Source organism: Hyperolius riggenbachi, chromosome 10 (assembly GCF_040937935.1).
Source record: "Hyperolius riggenbachi isolate aHypRig1 chromosome 10, aHypRig1.pri, whole genome shotgun sequence".
Taxonomy (NCBI): domain Eukaryota; kingdom Metazoa; phylum Chordata; class Amphibia; order Anura; family Hyperoliidae; genus Hyperolius; species Hyperolius riggenbachi.
The window spans coordinates 91,959,486-91,977,916 of NC_090655.1; positions in this window are offsets into that span (position 1 = coordinate 91,959,486).

The following is an 18,431-nucleotide window of genomic DNA, read 5'->3' on the forward strand; positions in this document are numbered from 1 at the left end:
TTTTATCTGATGGGGAGTGGAGCTCCATAGAATAGACTGTGTAGAGTATGGCTCTCATACTACATGGAAGGGGGTAAAATTGGTCTGTGCTCTTGCCTTTTCCAAAGACTTTTATCTCAAGTGTGTATGAAGTATTAGCAGAATTACATGCATTTTCCACTATATGCTATTGGAAAACCACATGTGATTCAAATAAAGGTGCCCATACACTCGTCAGATTGGCAGCAGATAGATAAAAAATGCATCTGATGATCTATCTGATGCGTTTTTAGAACATTTTTTTACCAGGATAGAATTCCAATAGATTTCAGTGTGAAATCTATTGAAATTCGATCTGATGGCATTTTTTTGCCATCAGATTTCCATTAAGGCCAATGCAAACTGATAAGCAATCTCATCAGATCGACCTAAATTTTCCACCCTGCCAGTTCGATAGAAATCCATCGAAATCGGCCATCGATCGGTCGATTGGCCAACCGATCTCCGATCTGCAATCGTTCTATCGATCGATCGGGATCGATCGGTCGGCCAGAAAATCGGCTGAGTGTATGGGCCCCTTAAGTGTGACCCTGGCCTCATGAAGAAACACATGGTGTGAGGGCTCGTTTCCACTATCGCGAATCTGCATGCGTCCAACGCATGCAGATTCGCACATGTAATGCAAGTGGATGGGCCTGTTTCCACTGTAGCGTTGTTGAGGTGCGTTTTTTTCAGCGGTAAAAAAACGCACAAAAGAGCCAACGAATTCGCCTGCGAGTGGAATGCATGCGAATCGCCGCTAATGTATTTAATAGGAAATTTGCATGCGGCTATGGTATGCGAATTTTCATGCGAATTCGCATGCGAATTCGCATAGGTACCAATGTAATTCAAACAGGCAGTGACATGGTTAATTTCGCATATACCCTCACCTATGCGAATTCGCATGCGAATTCGCAGCAAAAAACGCGCAAAAATTCGCATCCGCATGCTAATTCATGGAATTTCAACAGCGGTGGAATCCAGGCGATTCTGCACCGCAATAGTGGAAACGAGCCCTGAAGGTAACCGCTCACAGAAAAGTGACAGACAAGTGTGACCCAGACCTCAGTCTCAGTGAGGCCTCTTTTCCACAGACTGTTGAATTGTGTGCTCAGCAAGCAGTTAGGGCTTGTTCACACTAAGGGCATTTTCGGCTTTTTTTTTTTTTTTTTTTTTTTTTTTAAGGCCAGCAATTTTCAAAATCGCCCTAAAAGCACTTGTGCAATGATTCCCTATGAGAATGTTCACATCTGAGCGGTTCGATTTCGCTCAGCAAAGAGCTGCCTGTACCATTTTTGGGGTGATTATCATTTGCCTCAGTGGAAAGTATAGGGAAATCGCAAAGAGCTTGAAAAAACGCTTTGTATAGCGCTTTCATGAATAAATACAATATTCACAAAGCATTACTGCATTCGGTAATGCTGAAAACAGCTGATTTTACAGACGACCTTCCCAAGTTACAATTCCCTAAACCTATCACCGCACAGAAAATCACAGTTCCAGACTAGTGAGGTAAATTACCGACTTGTGTGGTAATTACCTCAGGAAATGTAAATTCACAAAGATTTCCGCATTTCAATTACCGGGAAAACGTGTTTGGTAATTTTCTCCAGCTCACAGCAGCCGATAGCTGGCTCTACCCCTGTTCTCTCTGTGCAGTAGATTTGACAGACTGCCTTTGGGGAGAGCCTGGCAGCCAACAGCGAGGCTTAGTGCACACCAGAGCGGTTCTGCTGCGGTTTGCGATCCGCTTGCGGGTGCGGATCCGCTAGGGTAGTGTATTTCAATGGGCTGGTGCACACCAGAGCGGGAGGCGTTTTGCAGAAACGCATACTCCCGGGCTGCTGCAGATTTTGGATTGCGGATACGTTTCTGCCTCAATGTTAAGTATAGGAAAAACGCAAACCGCTCTGAAAAACGGCACTTCAGAGCGGTTTGCTAGGCGTTTTTTGTTACAGTAGCTGTTCAGTTACAGCTTTACTGTAACAATACAGGAAATCTACTACACCAAAACTGGTAGACAAAACCGCAAAACGCTAGCTGAAACGCTACAGAAAAAGAAGAAAAAGCGTTTCAAAATCTGCTAGCATTTTGCGGATCTGCTAGTGGTTTTTGGTGTGCACCGGCCCGGAGAGCCACACAGCCTGCTTCTCCCTGTGATTGGATGCGACAGGGATGCCGGTGGGTGGGTCTTTCAGTGTATCAAAGCAGAGACAAGCTGACAACTCTGCCGGCATCCCTGCATCCCTTTAGATGTGCATATTTGTATAGTACCACACTGAAGAGCTCCCCCTGGTGGCTGCAGCACATGTAAAGGGGTGACAGTATGCACAGGACGGATAACCTCAGAGTCACACACACAGCTCCCTGCCTGCCTGCTGCCCTGCTAGAAGATTGGTAAGTGACACTTAGGCCTAGTGCACACCCGAGCGGTTCGGCTGCAGTTTGCAATCCGCTTGCGGGTGCGGATCCGCTAGGGTAATGTATTTCAATGGGCTGGTGCACACCAGAGCGGGAGGCGTTTTGCAGAAATGCATACTCCCGGGCTGCTGCAGATTTTGGATTGCGGATGCGTTTCTGCCTCAATGTTAAGTATAGGAAAAACGCAAACCGCTCTGAAAAACGGCACTTCAGAGCGGTTTGCCAGGCGTTTTTTGTTACAGTAGCTGTTCAGTAACAGCTTTACTGTAACAATACATGAAATCTACTACACCAAAACCGCTACACAAAACCGCAAAACGCTAGCTGAAACGCTGCAGAAAAAGAAGAAAAAGCGTTTCAAAATCTGCTAGCATTTTGCGGATCTGCTAGCGGTTTTTGGTGTGCACCAGGCCTTACCGACCAGGGCTTAGTGAATTGAGGCATGTTTGTTTGGTAAATTACTGAACTTCTGCCTCATGGGGGAAAACTTTTGGAAATCTCAAACAAAAATGGCATTTTCTATGCGAAAATGCGTTTGGCGGAAATTCGTTAACATCACTGCTTGTTAGTGCTGGGTACTGGCGCTGTACAGGCAGACCCCCCCATGGAGTTGGATCTGAGTGTAGCCGTGCTCAAACTCGACATGTTGCGTTCCCCTGCCAACCTAAAAGAGGCCTAACATTGTGGGTTGTCATGGCTGTCCGCAGAGAGGAGAGTGAGGAGGAGCCAATACTGCAGGTCATCTGAAAATGTAGCTTTGAGTGAAGGAGTCTGAATCTGTTAATCATTGTAAAAAGTAGTAGTTCCACTATTGGGGTCCATTGTGGTGTATGCAGCCTGGTTGTGAGTTTTTCGTTTATATATGTGTTCTTTTTACTATGGTGCATGGATATTGCACCACATGATGGGCAGATAGTGTGCTCAACATGGTGGTGTCTTAGGGCTCGTTCCCACTGTTGCGACGCGATTTCGGCCGCATTCCGACGCTTGTAAAAACGCATGCGGATGCGTTTCCGCATGCGTTTTTACCCGCGATTTCGCATGCGATTTTGCATGGCAGGGTGCCATGCGAAATTAACCATGACACTGCCAGGGCAAAATAAAATTAAAAAAGGTGCGAAATCACGGGTAAAAACGCATGTAACAAACGCATGCGTTTTTACTATTAAATACATTAGCGGCGATTCGCACGGATTCCCGACGCAGGCGAAATCGTTGGCTCTTTTGTGCGTTTTTTTACCGCTGAAAAAAACGCACCTCAACAACGCTACAGTGGAAACAGGCCCATCCACTTGTATTACATGTGCGGATCTGCATGCGTTGGACGCATGCAGATTCGCGATAGTGGGAACGAGCTCTTAGGCTGGGTTTACACTGTGCCTAGCGATTGCAATTTTGCAGTGTGACTTTAATTTTGTTTTCCCTTCCCTCCTCTTCTCCAGGTAATTGTAATTTGCGGTTCTCGTTCAGGGAACAGAAATTTGTGATTGTAATTCTCGTTCAGGGAACACAATTGCATCACGATCTCTGCATGCAGCGAGTTTTCAATTCACACAAAGTGCACATGCTGTGGTAGAATGGTCCCAAAGGGATACATTTTTATAGTGCTCTGCTTATCACTGGCTAAAACACTACTGAAAAGTGCCCCAGTGTGAACCAACCCTAGTCAGGATTAACCACTTCAGGACAGACATACAAAACCTCCGTAACCACTTAAAGAGAATCTGTAATTAAAAAAAGAGCCCCTGGGAGGGATACTTACCTTGGTACTTAGCCTCATTAGGATCCAGAGGTTTCCACTGTCCTCCTTTGTAGCCCCGATCCAGTGCTGGCTCCTCCCACAAATCTGCTGGATGTGCGCAGGTGCAGTAGCGCCTCCAGCGCATGGCAATATTTACCTTAGGGAGCCAGTGCAGGCGCAGTGCCATCTTCACCTTCAGGCTCTGGCAAAAACAGCTGAGCCCGATTGGGTCTGCTCTATTGCGCAGGCACGAGACATGAATAGACTGACTCTGTGGTGAATGGCAAGGAAAGAAGCACCATTTGAGACTTTAGAGAGCACTAATGTCAATGCTGATATTGTTGCATACAATACAGCGCATTTTCTGTATAGCTGTGAAGTAAAAATGCCTCCAAAATTATCCTATTCAGTACATTTCACTTCCTATGGTTTCCATCCATAGGTGTACTGAAAATTTTGTCTGTATTGCTTTTGTTCTGCATTTAAATGGAATGTATGAGAACAAAAATAAAAATTCCTTTTCTCCTTCAAATATGCCATTTTTTTCTGCTATTGCTGTGACACGGTATGCAGTATTGTGAAAATTCACCCCAAAAATGATTCAGTAATTCCCTCTAAATGAAATGATACCAAATATGCGTGGCTAGATTATTTCTATGGTAAAAAGCCAAAAGTCCAGAAAAAAAGGTCACTAATTGATCCAAGACCATGAATTACATGCTTGTACAGTATTTTCCAGTGCAGGCCAGTTTAAACCTCCCTGTGGTACGCAGTTTCAGATGCTGCGTCCGCGGGAGGATTTTTTAAAAATAAAATTTGATTTAAATGCTTAAGCTAGCACTTTGCTAGCTAACTATGGCCCCCAAGTCCCCCAGCACTGCTCTGATTCCCCCCCTCCCCCCGACCGCTGCTGGCAATATTTACCCGTCCGCGATCCCGCGAGAGCCGCAGCTTCACCATTTAGCTTGTCGTCACTATCGCGATGATCGGACATGACGTCTGACCTCATCAACGTCATGACGTCTGACCTCATTGACGTCATGCGCAGTCCCGATTCTCCCCATAGTGAAGCCTGGAGCTGATTGGGAGGCTGTGCCGTCGCGGGATCCCTGGGGGGTACGTATAACGGCGGTGATTGGGGGAGAGCGGAGGAACTTGGGGGGCATGGTTAGCTAGCAAAGTGCTAGCTTTAAGCATATAAATCAAATTTTTATTAAAAAAAAATCCTCGGCCATGTGATCCTCTCCGGCGGCTAGCCCGAAAGTATGTCGGGCTTACCACCGGGGAGGTTAAAGTAAACCAGAGATCAAGCTTTAGTAAGATTTGATACTTACCCGGGGCTTCCTCCCGCCCCATAAACACGCGTGAGTCCCCCGCGGTCTGCCGTTCAGCTGCGATAAGCCCGGTAACTTGCTCAGTGACATCAGTCCAGGTCTACTGCGCATGCGCGGGAGGTCCGTGGATGCGCAGAAGACCCAGACTGGATGCAACTGAGCAAGTTACCGGGGCCGATCACTGCTGAACAGACCACGGGAGGTTGGCGAGGCCCGAGGAATCGCACATGTTTATGGGGTAAATGTTAGTAAAGCTTGATCTCTGGTACACTTTAATGAAGTCTGAGGTAAAGAGACTGTCAAATCCCTGCCAAAAATGATCCCAATCAGTAAACTACACTCCTGAGGTGTCCATCCATGCGTGTATAGATGATATTGGTGGAATTTGATGGAATGTTTTGTAAGAAAAAATAAAAATTGCATTTTTTTTCCTCCCTCAAATAGTCAATGTATATAGTTTTTCTGAAATTTAGTTCTGAATAAGTTTACCACTTATATGTGGCTAGAGCTGGGAGGTGTTTTTGTGGAGTCTGGTAGGAGAAACTATATAAATTATTATACTATTTGTGTGCCATAAATTTAAATGAGGGCCCAAGTGAAAATTTTACAGAGGAGTGGTACACTTTAAAGTCACATTCACACACAGTGCCACATTGCGGAGCTGCGTTATAAAGTGTTATAATGCAGCTTACCGCACTGCAATGATGATCCTATGGGCCGTTCACAGTGCCACGTTATCGTCGTGTTGAAAATGTTGCGTTGTGGTAACTCACTGCTTACAGTGCGTTACTTCTATTCGCAGACCTGTTGCGACTTTAACGTCGCATTAAAATGCACCGTCCCACTGTGAATATGCCCTTAAACACTTTCAAACACAGACCTGGTTTTTCCGGACACTGGGGGCAATGGAATCGTGTGTCTGTCCGTCCTATTTTGTTTAGTGCCGACTCTGCACTTTTTCTGGGGGCACCATTATTTCTTTTTTTTCCACCTCTGGTATAATTTCTCCGAAATATTTTCCAGTACATCTCGCAACTGAATGAAAACTGCCATGGTCAGGTTCAGATTTGGAAATGAGAGAGGAAACGATTGCCTCCTGGAAATGTAAACACCTTCCAGTGTTTTGTGACATGGTATATAATGCATAACTGTTGAAAATGCCCAATTGCAGCAAGTATATGGCTCCTTTTTTTTTTTTTTTTTTTTTTTTTTTTCTTTTTTTTTTTTTTTCTTTTTTTTTTTTTTTTTTTTCATACCAATATTTAGTTTTAGTTTCTGCGTTTGGGCAGGTATGGCTTCATCACCTGGTCGTTTTGTAGTCTATATATGTAGAGCTTGCAGTATAGCTTGCCAGGTAAAGGTGCCCCAAGTATAGGTATTCTGAAGGGGGAGCAGCTGGCATATTTCCGTTACTTAGGAAGTAGAAAGTGAGAGGTGGAGACAGATATGACTGGTGCACGTGAAGATCCAGGGCACAGAATGCAGAAGTGAGGTGAGTTTTCCTGTCTGGCCACTGCTCTAATTTGGGGGGGGGGGGGGGGGGCACTGAAGGGCCCGAGGTGAGGGGGGGGGGGGGGGGTTGGGAGGCCTCCTTGCGGCTGTGTGCCTGCTGGTCTCCCCCCTCCCCTCCCCCAAAAAACGTCCCTGTGTGCCCCCACAGTTGCATCCACTGCGGGCAGGGCCGGATTTCTGGCAAGGCCACATCGGCCATGGCCTAGGGCACCAGAAATTTAGGGGCGGCTCAGTGAGGGGCAGTAAAGCTGTTCTATGGAGCCATCCCTATCTACAAGGACAGATTTACCCTTTGAACCCTCTGTCCTGTACTTGTGTCGTCCCTGCAAGACCTGTAAGCTCTATCATGCAGGTATACATCAGCCTCACTCTCATGGTGACACAATGGTTCCATCATTAACGAGATGGCAAGCATAACATAAAAGTTCTTAAGGAAAACATAACATAGTCTAAACGCATATTACTAAAATAGTTATTGTCTGTGACATCCAATGATGGAAAGTAAGTAGAATTCTCATTGGGGCACACAGATATAAAAACCAAACAGACAGTATAGTTGGCCTTGGGTGGTAAAAAGTACAAATCCGGCCCTGACTGCGGGGTGATTGCTATGCACCTGTACAAGACTATATATACCCTACCCTATATACACTACACTATGTACTAAAATATATTCCCTACTCTATACACTAAACTTTATATACCCTACACTACAGTATATACTAAACACTATATACCCTATACTATATTCTAACTCAGACATTTTTAGTAGTTAAAAAAATATATATCTTTACCACTTAAAATAGTGTGACTAATCTTTTGGAGTAAAGGAAAAAGTTGACTGTAGTACTGCCTCAGCAGCAAGTGCTGCATATATTACAGTAATCACTGAGCACAGTCCTACTGGTGGTCTGCACATTATACACCACTGATTTGTGGTGCTTGTTACTGGGGTGTATTATATTTTGCAGTGCATTTTCAATATACTGTAGCTTTTAAGTTACTGTTGATGAAATCTGGGTAGCGTTGGTATCTGTGTAGTCGCAGTCCATCCAGTTATACAGGTTTGTCTGTGATTGGCTTAGTATACGCTAACTTACTGTACTAAATGAATGGACTTCAGGTGTTTGTATAATTTTCATTAGTCTATATATCTCAAGGAAAAAAGGCAATTGTGCGGCACTCTCTCCATAAGAAAACTGTATAGTGGGAAAGTAAATAACAACGTTCTCACCACAGCTGCTGAAGTCCTGATTGTGTCTGCTGGATGTTTGCTCCGTTTAGAACTGTAGAAGAAAGATGCAAAGCAATTCCATATATGCAGAGAGATCCGTGCACCATCCGTCCAAATCCAAGTGGTTTATTAGGCAAACCAACATCAATGTCCAGGAAAACAAATAGCACAACTTCGGCAAGTGGAGGCGGGTGGTGGGCACAAACAGAGGACAAGTGACGTCAGTTTTGTGACTACTGATGCTTGATCACACGCTGTTTTCCACCTGCCTCCACCCCACCCGCCTCCACTCCCACAGCGGCCACACTTGGTTTCATGCTTGGCGAAGTTGTGCTACTTGTTTTCCTGGACATTGATGTTTATTTGCCTAATAAACCACTTGGATATGGTCGGATGGTGCGCATATCTCTCTGCATATATGGAATAATTTTCATTACAGTTCATCCAGTAACTGGAGGGCAGAGAATAACTATAACCCCTGTGACCTCTGCCGTCATGGGGGGGAGGCACCCTGAATGTAATTAACCCCCTTGGCGTTCTGATTCTTTCCGGATTTTAGGGTCTAAAAGCCTTGAGATATATATATATATATATATATATATATATATATATATATATATATATATATATATATATATATATATATATATATATATATATATATATATATATATATATATATATATATATATATATATATATATATATATATATATATATATATATATATATATATATATATATATATATATATATATATATTTATTTATATAATATTTTTTATTTATTTTTTTGCATGCTTTTAGATCCTAAGGGCCCGTTTCCCCGCACATGAATCGCACTGGGAAACTCTGTCATAGGGGATAACGGTGCCGCTGCCGAATCGCTTGCGGGAGCGATTCGGCCGGAACCCCCGGCAGAATTTGCGGCGGAGGCTGCGAATCCCATAGCCGTGCATAGTCTGCGAGACGCACGCCACACTAGTGGAGACGAGTCCTTCAACCTGGAAAAAATCATGCTGCCAGGGAGTTCTGCAGTGGCCCAGCACTCTCACCTCCCTGGGATCCAGCGCTGCAGTTTTCCCTTCGTCCTCCGGGTGGTGCTGTAACCCTATAGTGAGATTGCCGGCTGTTGGACAACAGACAGCGATCTCACCAAGGGGAAGCAGAGCCTCGGAGGAGAGGAAGAATGGAGGCCAACGTCGGGATCCCCCGGAAGGGGAATTAAAACTCTCTGCATAGACCTCCCGGAAGCTACCACGAGTTCAGCTCGGGGTTCCCGCTCCTGGCTTGTGTTTTCCACCCCGAGCTGAACTTGTGATTACCGCTAAGGAGATTAATGCAGAGTAGCAGCGGAACATTTTATTTCATCCATCAAGGGCTCCATTGGCTGCAGTGAAGATGACCTGTCCCGCTGCCGGAGCTGTTAATGTATAACGCTCTACATCAATTAAATACAGGATTGGGCCCCCCATGAGTGGGGGTTAGCTGATACTGGGGGCCAATATCACTAGCTGTCCCCTGACTAACAGTATCCAACATTGGCATAGCTAAGGAGCTGTGGGCCCTGATGCAAGTTTTACAATGGGGCCCCCCAAGCACTCTATACATAACAATTGATATGGCGCACCAAAACCTGCCAATGGCAACTACAGTGTGAGAGGTGTAAGAAGGGGGTGGGGAACAGTTTGTTAATGATTACCACTAATCAAAGCATCTATAGAAGTGATTATTAGGAGCACAGGACCAATAGAGAGCTAATACTGTAGTTGAGGGGGGGCCCCCTCTAGCCCAAGGGCCCGATGCAGTCGCAACCTCAGCATGCCCTACTACGCCCCTGGTATCCAACCAACACACCCACGCCCCTGCCTTTTTTTTTTTTTTTTTTTTTTTCACAGCAAGAGCAGCTGGGTTCCCTAGATTACCACTATGCACCCCTCCGCCCGATACAAAAGCGAAGTAGTCATGGCCTCCCTAGATACGTGAATTAAGTGACCATGTGCCACAAGATTAAAGATAAAGAATTAAGTAATCTGCTTCCAGACGAAACAATCCATTAACTCCATCAGATTAGCACCATCTAAAATAGATTTTTATTGAGTAATCTTCAGATAAAAATGCATCAAATTAAAATCCACATGTGGGTATGCCTAGGATGACGCACAGGCGTTTCGGGCCGCTCTCAGTCCTTTTTCAAATCATGGCAGGCCCACAATGATCACAAACTACTCATCACAAACCTATAAGGTCCACAGGAGGACCACACAGAAGACTAGTAATTAGCATATATACAAATTCATAGGTAACAGAAAGCACCAATCACATATTACATGGGGGTGGTTAAACTTAACCTACAAGTAAAGTCCAGATCTCACAGAATAGTGTAGATTACATATAAATCGCAAAAGACACTCACCCTAACCTCCCTCGTGTATAAAACCGAGTGGAGATATATGTATATATGGATCACCGTGTCTTAATATCAATTCCCATAGATAGGCTTAAACAACCTATCAGAATGAAGCCTATTGCGTCCGCATGTAAGACTCCTGGAAGGGCGACAAATCACCAGCCGCGTTATAGACCTAGGAGCATGCTGCATCAAATACGGGACCAATCAGGAGCAGAAGCTCAAGTCGTCCTATACGGGTAAAGGAGACGAAGGTGACCAATTGCCACCTCGCCGACAGCGTCCGCCTGTCCAGCAAGTCTCTGGGAGGAGTGTCCGTACGCCTAATCACACCCACCCATTAAGCTGGACCAATCACAGTAATGCCGACGGCGTCTGTTCTTAAAACTATTGAGAACGCGTCAGAATAGACGCGTCACACGTTACTAAAGAGCACGTGATCGTCCCTCCGCCAATAGAAGACATGCCGACCACGTCGGCTGTAGAGACACCCGGAAATACGGCATGATGTGCGCACCATGCGATGTAAACATCACATGGGCGCACATCAGCCAATCAAAAAGCGCATATACGGAATAACATCAATGCATACATGCAAATTAGCCATGCAGACATGCCAAAAGGCCACAACAACCAGTGATCGTCACCATCCTTGATGGTGGGAAATGGCAGGGCGGCGGGCAAGACAAAACTAATATGAAATCCAAAACAAATAAAAATATAAATGCTCACCTCACCGAACCGCCACTCCCCCCACCAAGGTAACAACTCTCTGTATGGAAAGACAGTACAAATAAGCAAAATCCCCACAACCTAATTCATATCAGTGTAGTCAATGCATAGTCTCTATTAAGGCCCTTGGGTACAAGGGTATCAAGTTTATTAATCCAATAGTTCTCCCTTAATGCTAAAAGTTTATTTCTATCTCCCCCCCCCCCCCTACGTGGGATAGGGATCCCCTCAATTACCTGTACCCTTAATTGGGACAGAGTGTTGTTTGATACAAAAATGGTCAGAAACGGAGAGTTCCCGGCCTTTTGGCATGTCTGCATGGCTAATTTGCATGTACGCATTGATGTTGTTCCGTAAATGCGGTTTTTGATTGGCTGATGTGCGCCCATGTGATGTTTACATCGCATGGTGCGCACATCATGCCGTATTTCCGGGTGTCTCTACAGCGGACGTGGTCGGCATGTCTTCTATTGGTGGAGGGACGATCACGTGCTCTTTAGTAACGTGTGACGCATCTATTCTGAAGCGTTCTCAATAATTTTAAGAACTGACACCGTCGGCATTACTGTGATTGGTCCAGCTTAATGGGTGGGTGTGATTAGGCGTACGGACACTCCTCCCAGAGACTTGCTGGATAGGCGGACGCTGTCGGTGAGGTGGCGATTGGTCACCTTCGTCTCCTTTACCCGTATAGGACGACTTGAGCTTCTGCTCCTGATTGGTCCCGTATTTGATGCAGCATGCTCTTAGGTCTATAACGCGGCTGCTGATTTGTCGCCCTTCCAGGAATCTTACATGTGGATGAAGTAGGCTTCATTCTGATAGGTTGTTTAAGGGCTCATTTCCACTATCGCGAATTCGCATGCGTTTTTCGCATGCAAATTCGCATAGCAATACAAAGGAATGGGACTGTTTCCACTTATCAGGATTCCTTTGCGTTTTCCTGTGCAGAAAAAATTCGCATGGCAGAGCCATCAGAATTCGCATACCGCTATGCGAATCGCATACAATGTATTTAATAGGAAATTCGCATGAGGTTTGGGTATGCGAATTTTTATGCGAATTTTCATGCGAATTCGCATAGAAACAATGGAAAAGCACACCAGCACTGCCATGGTTAAATTCGCATACATCGTCATCCATGCGAATTCGTGTGCGAATACGCATGAAAATTCGCATGGACCCGCATGCGAATTTCGCATCCGCATGCGAATTTTTACCGCGGCGATTCGCACCGCACAAGTGGAAATGCAGCCTAAACCTATCTATGGGAATTGGTATTAAGACACGGTGATCCATATATACATATATCTCCACTCGGTTTTATACATGAGGGAGATTAGGGTGAGTGTCTTTTGTGATTTATATGTAATCTACACTATTCTGTGAGATCTGGACTTTACTTGTAGGTGAAGTTTAACCACCCCCATGTAATATGTAATGTGATTGGTGCTTTCTGTTACCTATGAATTTGTATATATGCTAATTACTAGTCTTCTGTGTGGTCCTCCTGTGGACCTTATAGGTTTGTGATGAGTAGTTTGTGATCATTGTGGGCCTGCCATGATTTGAAAAAGGACTGAGAGCGGCCCGAAACGCCTGTGCGTCATCCTAGGCATACCCACATGTGGATTTTAATTTGATGCATTTTTATCTGAAGATTACTTAATAAAAATCTATTTTAGATGGTGCTAATCTGATGGAGTTAATGGATTGGTAACTTGTGATTCAAGCACATCGACCGAACCATTGGTGCTGTTGCAATTACGTTTACGAATACAGATGAAACAATTACGTATTCCCATGTCTATAGATAAAGCTGTTTAGTAGTCGCATGGCTCCAGATAAAATGATCAAGTGTCACATGCCTACGGATGCAAGAACACATTAGCTAAGTGCCAAAGGATAAAATAAAATTAAGTCACATGTCCCCAGGCAAGAGAATTATGTAGCCACATGCCTACAGACAAAATAATTAAGTAGTCAGGTTCCCTTAAGAGAAAATAATGAAACAGAAAGATGCCTCAAAATAAAATGATTGAGAAGCCATGTGACCGTAGATATCAGTATTGGGGAGCCAGATGCCCCTACGATATAGGTAGCCAAATGACTTCCCTAGTATAAGCATCCGGATGACCTTTCAGCTAAAGTAACAAGATGCCCCTTCCTCACCCAGTAAAGATCAGCATACGTCATCCCAAGTATAGGTAGCCGGATGACCTTGCCGCCACCCTCCCCCAGTATAAATAGCCAGATGCTCCCCCTCCCCATTAGCATAGGTAGCCAGATGCCCCACCCAGTATAGATAGATGTAATCCCATTGGTATAGGTATCCCCCCCCCCACCCCCACGATACAAAAGCTAAGTAGTCATGGCCTCCCTAGGTACTTGAGTTAGTGCCCGTTTTCACTTGCAAATGGGAGCCGAAGGGATGCGATGCAGCTACGCATTACTGCCGCTCCCATTCATCAGTAGTGGGATATAGGTGGAGCCTATGCTACAGATTCTCAGATTGCTCCGCATAATCAGCACGGTATGGAAACTGTTCCATTGCCGTGCATTGGTTTCAGTTTGGCCGCAGTGCGATGTGTATATGTAGCCACATTGCACCACGTGTAATGGAAAGAGGCCATGAAATGGCCATGTGCCTCAAGATTACAGATCAAGAAGTAGTAACGTGCTTCCAGATAAAACAATTACACATCCCCATGTCGATAGATAAAGAAGTGTAGTAGTCACATGGCAACAGATAAAATAATACAGTAGCTAAATGCCAAAGATAAAAAAAATGTGTAGTCACCAGATAAAAGGATTATATAATTGCATGCCTCCAGACAAAATAATTTAGTCAGGTGCCTCAAGGAAAAAGAATGAAACAGCAAGATGACTCAAGATAAAATAATTAAGAAGTCATGTGCCCCTAGATACTGTATCAATATTAAGGTGGCCACACACTCGTTAGATTAGCAGCAGATAGATCATCAGATAGATTTTCTGATCTATCTGATGTGTTTAGAAACATTTTTTACTAGGAACAGATTTCCAATAGATTTCAGTATGAAATCTATTGAAAATCGGTCTGATGGCATTTTTTTGCCATCAGACTTCCATTAAGTCCAATGCAAATTGATAAGCAATCTCATCAGATCGACCTAGATTTTTCAGCATGTCAGATTGATTGAAATTGATCGAAATCGGGCGCAAACTGCCTGAGTGTATGATGAGCTCCTTTAGGTAGCCAGATGTAAATTCCCCCCCCAGGTCGGATTTACATAAGGCACCTCCTAGCTACCTAATACTGAGGGTACCTCTGACCACCTAATATTAAGGGGCACTTACCTATGACAGGCAGGGGAAGTCAGGGAGAAGTTACAGCTGGGCCATCCAGCACACTTGTGGTGCAATTCAGTGGGGAGTTGTAGGTTCATGGAGGATGAAGTCTAGGGGGCCAGAACATCTGTGTCTATAGGCTCCTGTGAGGTTAATGCAGGCCTGTCCCCCCCCCCCCCCCTTCAGTATAGGTAGCCAAATTACTTCCCTAGTATAAGCATCCAGATGTCCTCACCTGTTCAGTATAGGCAGCCAGACCAACCCTCAGAATAGGTAGCAAGTTGACCCCTCAGATAAACTCCTCCCCACCCAGTATAAGTAGCCATAAACCCCTCAGTAAAGATCTGCATACGTCATCCCAAATATAGGTAGCCAGATGCCCCCCTCCCTTCCCAGTATAAGTAGTCAGGTGCCCCCCCCCCCCCACACACACACACACACACACACACAGTGTATAAGTACCCAGACACCCTCCTGTCAGCATAGGTAGCCAGATGCCCCCCACCCCCTTTCAGTATAGGTAACTAGATGTCTATCCTTATGGGTAGCCAGATGACTCTTTCCTCAGCCCCACACTAACCTGCTCTCTCTGGTCAATCAGTCAGACCTGCAGATCAGCAGTAACGCACAGTGATGGGAGAGGCAAGAGGTGTCCAGTTCAGGCACTGTGTACAGGAAGTGAGCAGTAATGTCACTTCCTGTATTTGACAGTGTGCTGCATTTTTTTTTCCCGGACATTGCATCTGTTTGTCAATTATGCTAGATAAAAAAATTTGCTTATGGGAAAAAAATACATGCAAAATTCAATAATATTGTGGAAACTTAGCCTAACGTGAAATCAGTTTATAAGGTGACAAAACTAACTTGAGTGTGTTTTTAGGCTTAAAGAGAACCTGAACTGAAAATAAAGTCAAAATAACCATACACAGGTCATACTTACCTCCTGTGTAGTCTACTCCTCAATCTCTTTCTCCTCTCCTGTGTCCCATTTGTCCACTGTGATCAATGGAATTCTCTGTCCTCCATTTTAAAAATGGCCATTACCCCATAACAGCTTCCTGGTCAGCACACTGTTCAACTGTAATATCGCCCACTTGAGCCATAGGGAAACATGGACTTTACCTTGCACGTTTAGTTACATAGTTATTTTGGTTGAAAAAAGACAAACGTCCATCAAGTTCAACCAGGGTGTGAATGTGTATTATTGGCAGAAGGGGGCCCCATCCAAAGTTTCACAGGGGGGCCCAGTGATTACTAGTTACGCTCCTGGTAGGGCCCCAGACTCACTTGGGCCCCATACTGTAGTCCCACCTGTGATGCCCTAAATGCGGCCCTGTGGCAACGCACTGCATGCAGGCGTTACCTCTAACTACCTCTAACAGGTACAGGAAAGCATACGTTTCATTGTCTATATTCTTCTCTGCACATTACGGTATGTGACGTAATGTGCTGTATGACTTTTTTGTTGCGTTGTGGACGCAACGTCCCAATTATGAACATAGCCTTCTACATCTCTGGCTTTTGCAAATTATGCTTTTTTATTATTTTTTTTTTCCCCCCTTAGCAGTGGCATCAACTAAGTGTTTGCCCCAGTTGAAGGCTGGTTTTTAGGCAATAAAGAGCATGTTTTTTTAAGCAGTATGGAGAAAATAATGCGCTGGTGTCATTTCACTTTCTCTTAATTCCTGTTCTTTACTATGAAGCATGAAACCAGCTCTATAATGTTTTCCTAGGAAGCAAACAGACGAACTAGAAGAACCAGTCTTCATAATTTAGTCATTTAAATGCATGCGGGTGAGGCAGTTTTATTATAAATGTAGATAGTATTCATTTGAAAGCCGAGGTACTGGGATGTTAACAGGGCCTGTAAAATGTCATGATCAAGATGTAACCTTTCCATCCAAAGAGACTCTGAGGGACATGAAAGAATGGCATTTTCTTTATGACTTTGGTCTAGAGAGCCTAAATAATTCAGAGCCATTAAAGCCCCTGTCCAAGCAAAGTGTTAATGTAATGGCTCCACCCCCCTCCCCACTATAATAGCTATTGTGGTTAAAGTGCCCACTGCTGCTCTGTGCTGACCTGAACTGTGTTTTGGGAGGTGTGGCCAAGCTGAAATTAACCACTCCTCCTAAAGTAGCACTAAGGGGAGGGACTTAGCTGAGCTGCCACGCAACTCCTCCCTTATGGGGGAAAATGGAGGGGGTGGGGAAAAGTTTAGACAGCCAACTCTTCAAAGCCTGTCATAGGTGGACTACAACTGAAACAGTAATTTTTTCCTAAAGTAAAGGTATTTCTTAAAGAACAAGCGACACCAATGCTAACCTAGAAATAAAAAACACATAAGTAGATAAATGCTACTTCTACTTACATAACAGATGTATTGTGATATCCACATAATGATTCCTGTGAATTTTTTAAAGGAAAAGCAGAAAATCCTATTCTAGGCAGTGGCCATTTTGCCAAGCTAATCATATCATAATCATATCCTCCCTGACTCTTGATTCCCCCCCTCCCTGCTCTTGCTCATTGTATATTCATTAGCTGCCCTCCTCCCAGAGTCTTCACACTCCCACTGAGGTGTATACAAACTACTGCACTCTTTTAAACATTCAATCAATGAGTCACCTCAGCCTTGCTTGTAAACACAAGTGATCAGAGCAGCAGATAGGCAGGGACATAAATGGAAGAGGAGTAATATATTATAGATAAAAAGAACTCCCAGCGTTCAACTCTTTGGCACTGTTTGGCACTAGGGCCAGTGCTCCTAAAGTATGTGATAACTCCAAACTATAACAGCAGAAAAAGTTTTGGAAGATTTGAATGCATGACTAACATCCTTATTACTTAATACATTCAGACCAGTTGCTGTTGAAATTTGATTTTTATGGTGACAATACTGCTTTAACCAGTGTAAAAGGCAAAGTCAGACGCTTTACCTCAGAAGCTTTTGTAACCTTCAGGGGCTTTGCATGTCCTCCTGCAAGAGGTGCCTAGTGCTCAAACTTATGAACAGGTAGTGTATAGAGTTTCCTCCATCATTCTAAAAAATACAATAGAAATACTTTGTATATTCTTAATTTGGTTTGTTTGTACCACCTGTGGTGCGCAAGATGCTATCTATTTATAAGCAGGCGATACCTGTGCCGGGTATAAGAACAGATATTCATGGCAGTTTAAAGAGAGTATATCAGAAAGCTAAAGACCTTAATAATAGAAGTGTGCTTTGGGGAAATATTAATGTATTGAGATTTGTCTGAATATCTTTCTTTGTGATTGTAAATGTTTTGTATACATTGTAAATATTGTTTGCAAGTTTTTTTTTTTGTTAATAAAAAGATTTGGGGAAAGCCTATGGCTTACCCAGAAGCTTCCCTCTGAGGTAAGTATGTAAACTGGGTGGGTGTTGTTTTTCCCTACAGTTACATTTCAACCTACATTCCAGTTGGCCGGTAAAGTACAGTAGCATGCTACCCGCATAACACGTTCAGTGTGACGGTGCCTATCCAAGTAAGTATTACATGGCTGTGATTGAAGCGGTGACTAGCCTAGTGAGAACACACACTGTCCATTCTCATAAGCTTTCATTGCATTGCAAACCTTTTCCTGGCCATTCCAGTAAAATGTGCAAAGTTTGGACTCTGCGTTCCGCTTACTGCAATGCAGCAAACGGATCTGCTTTTTTTTTACAAGTGGA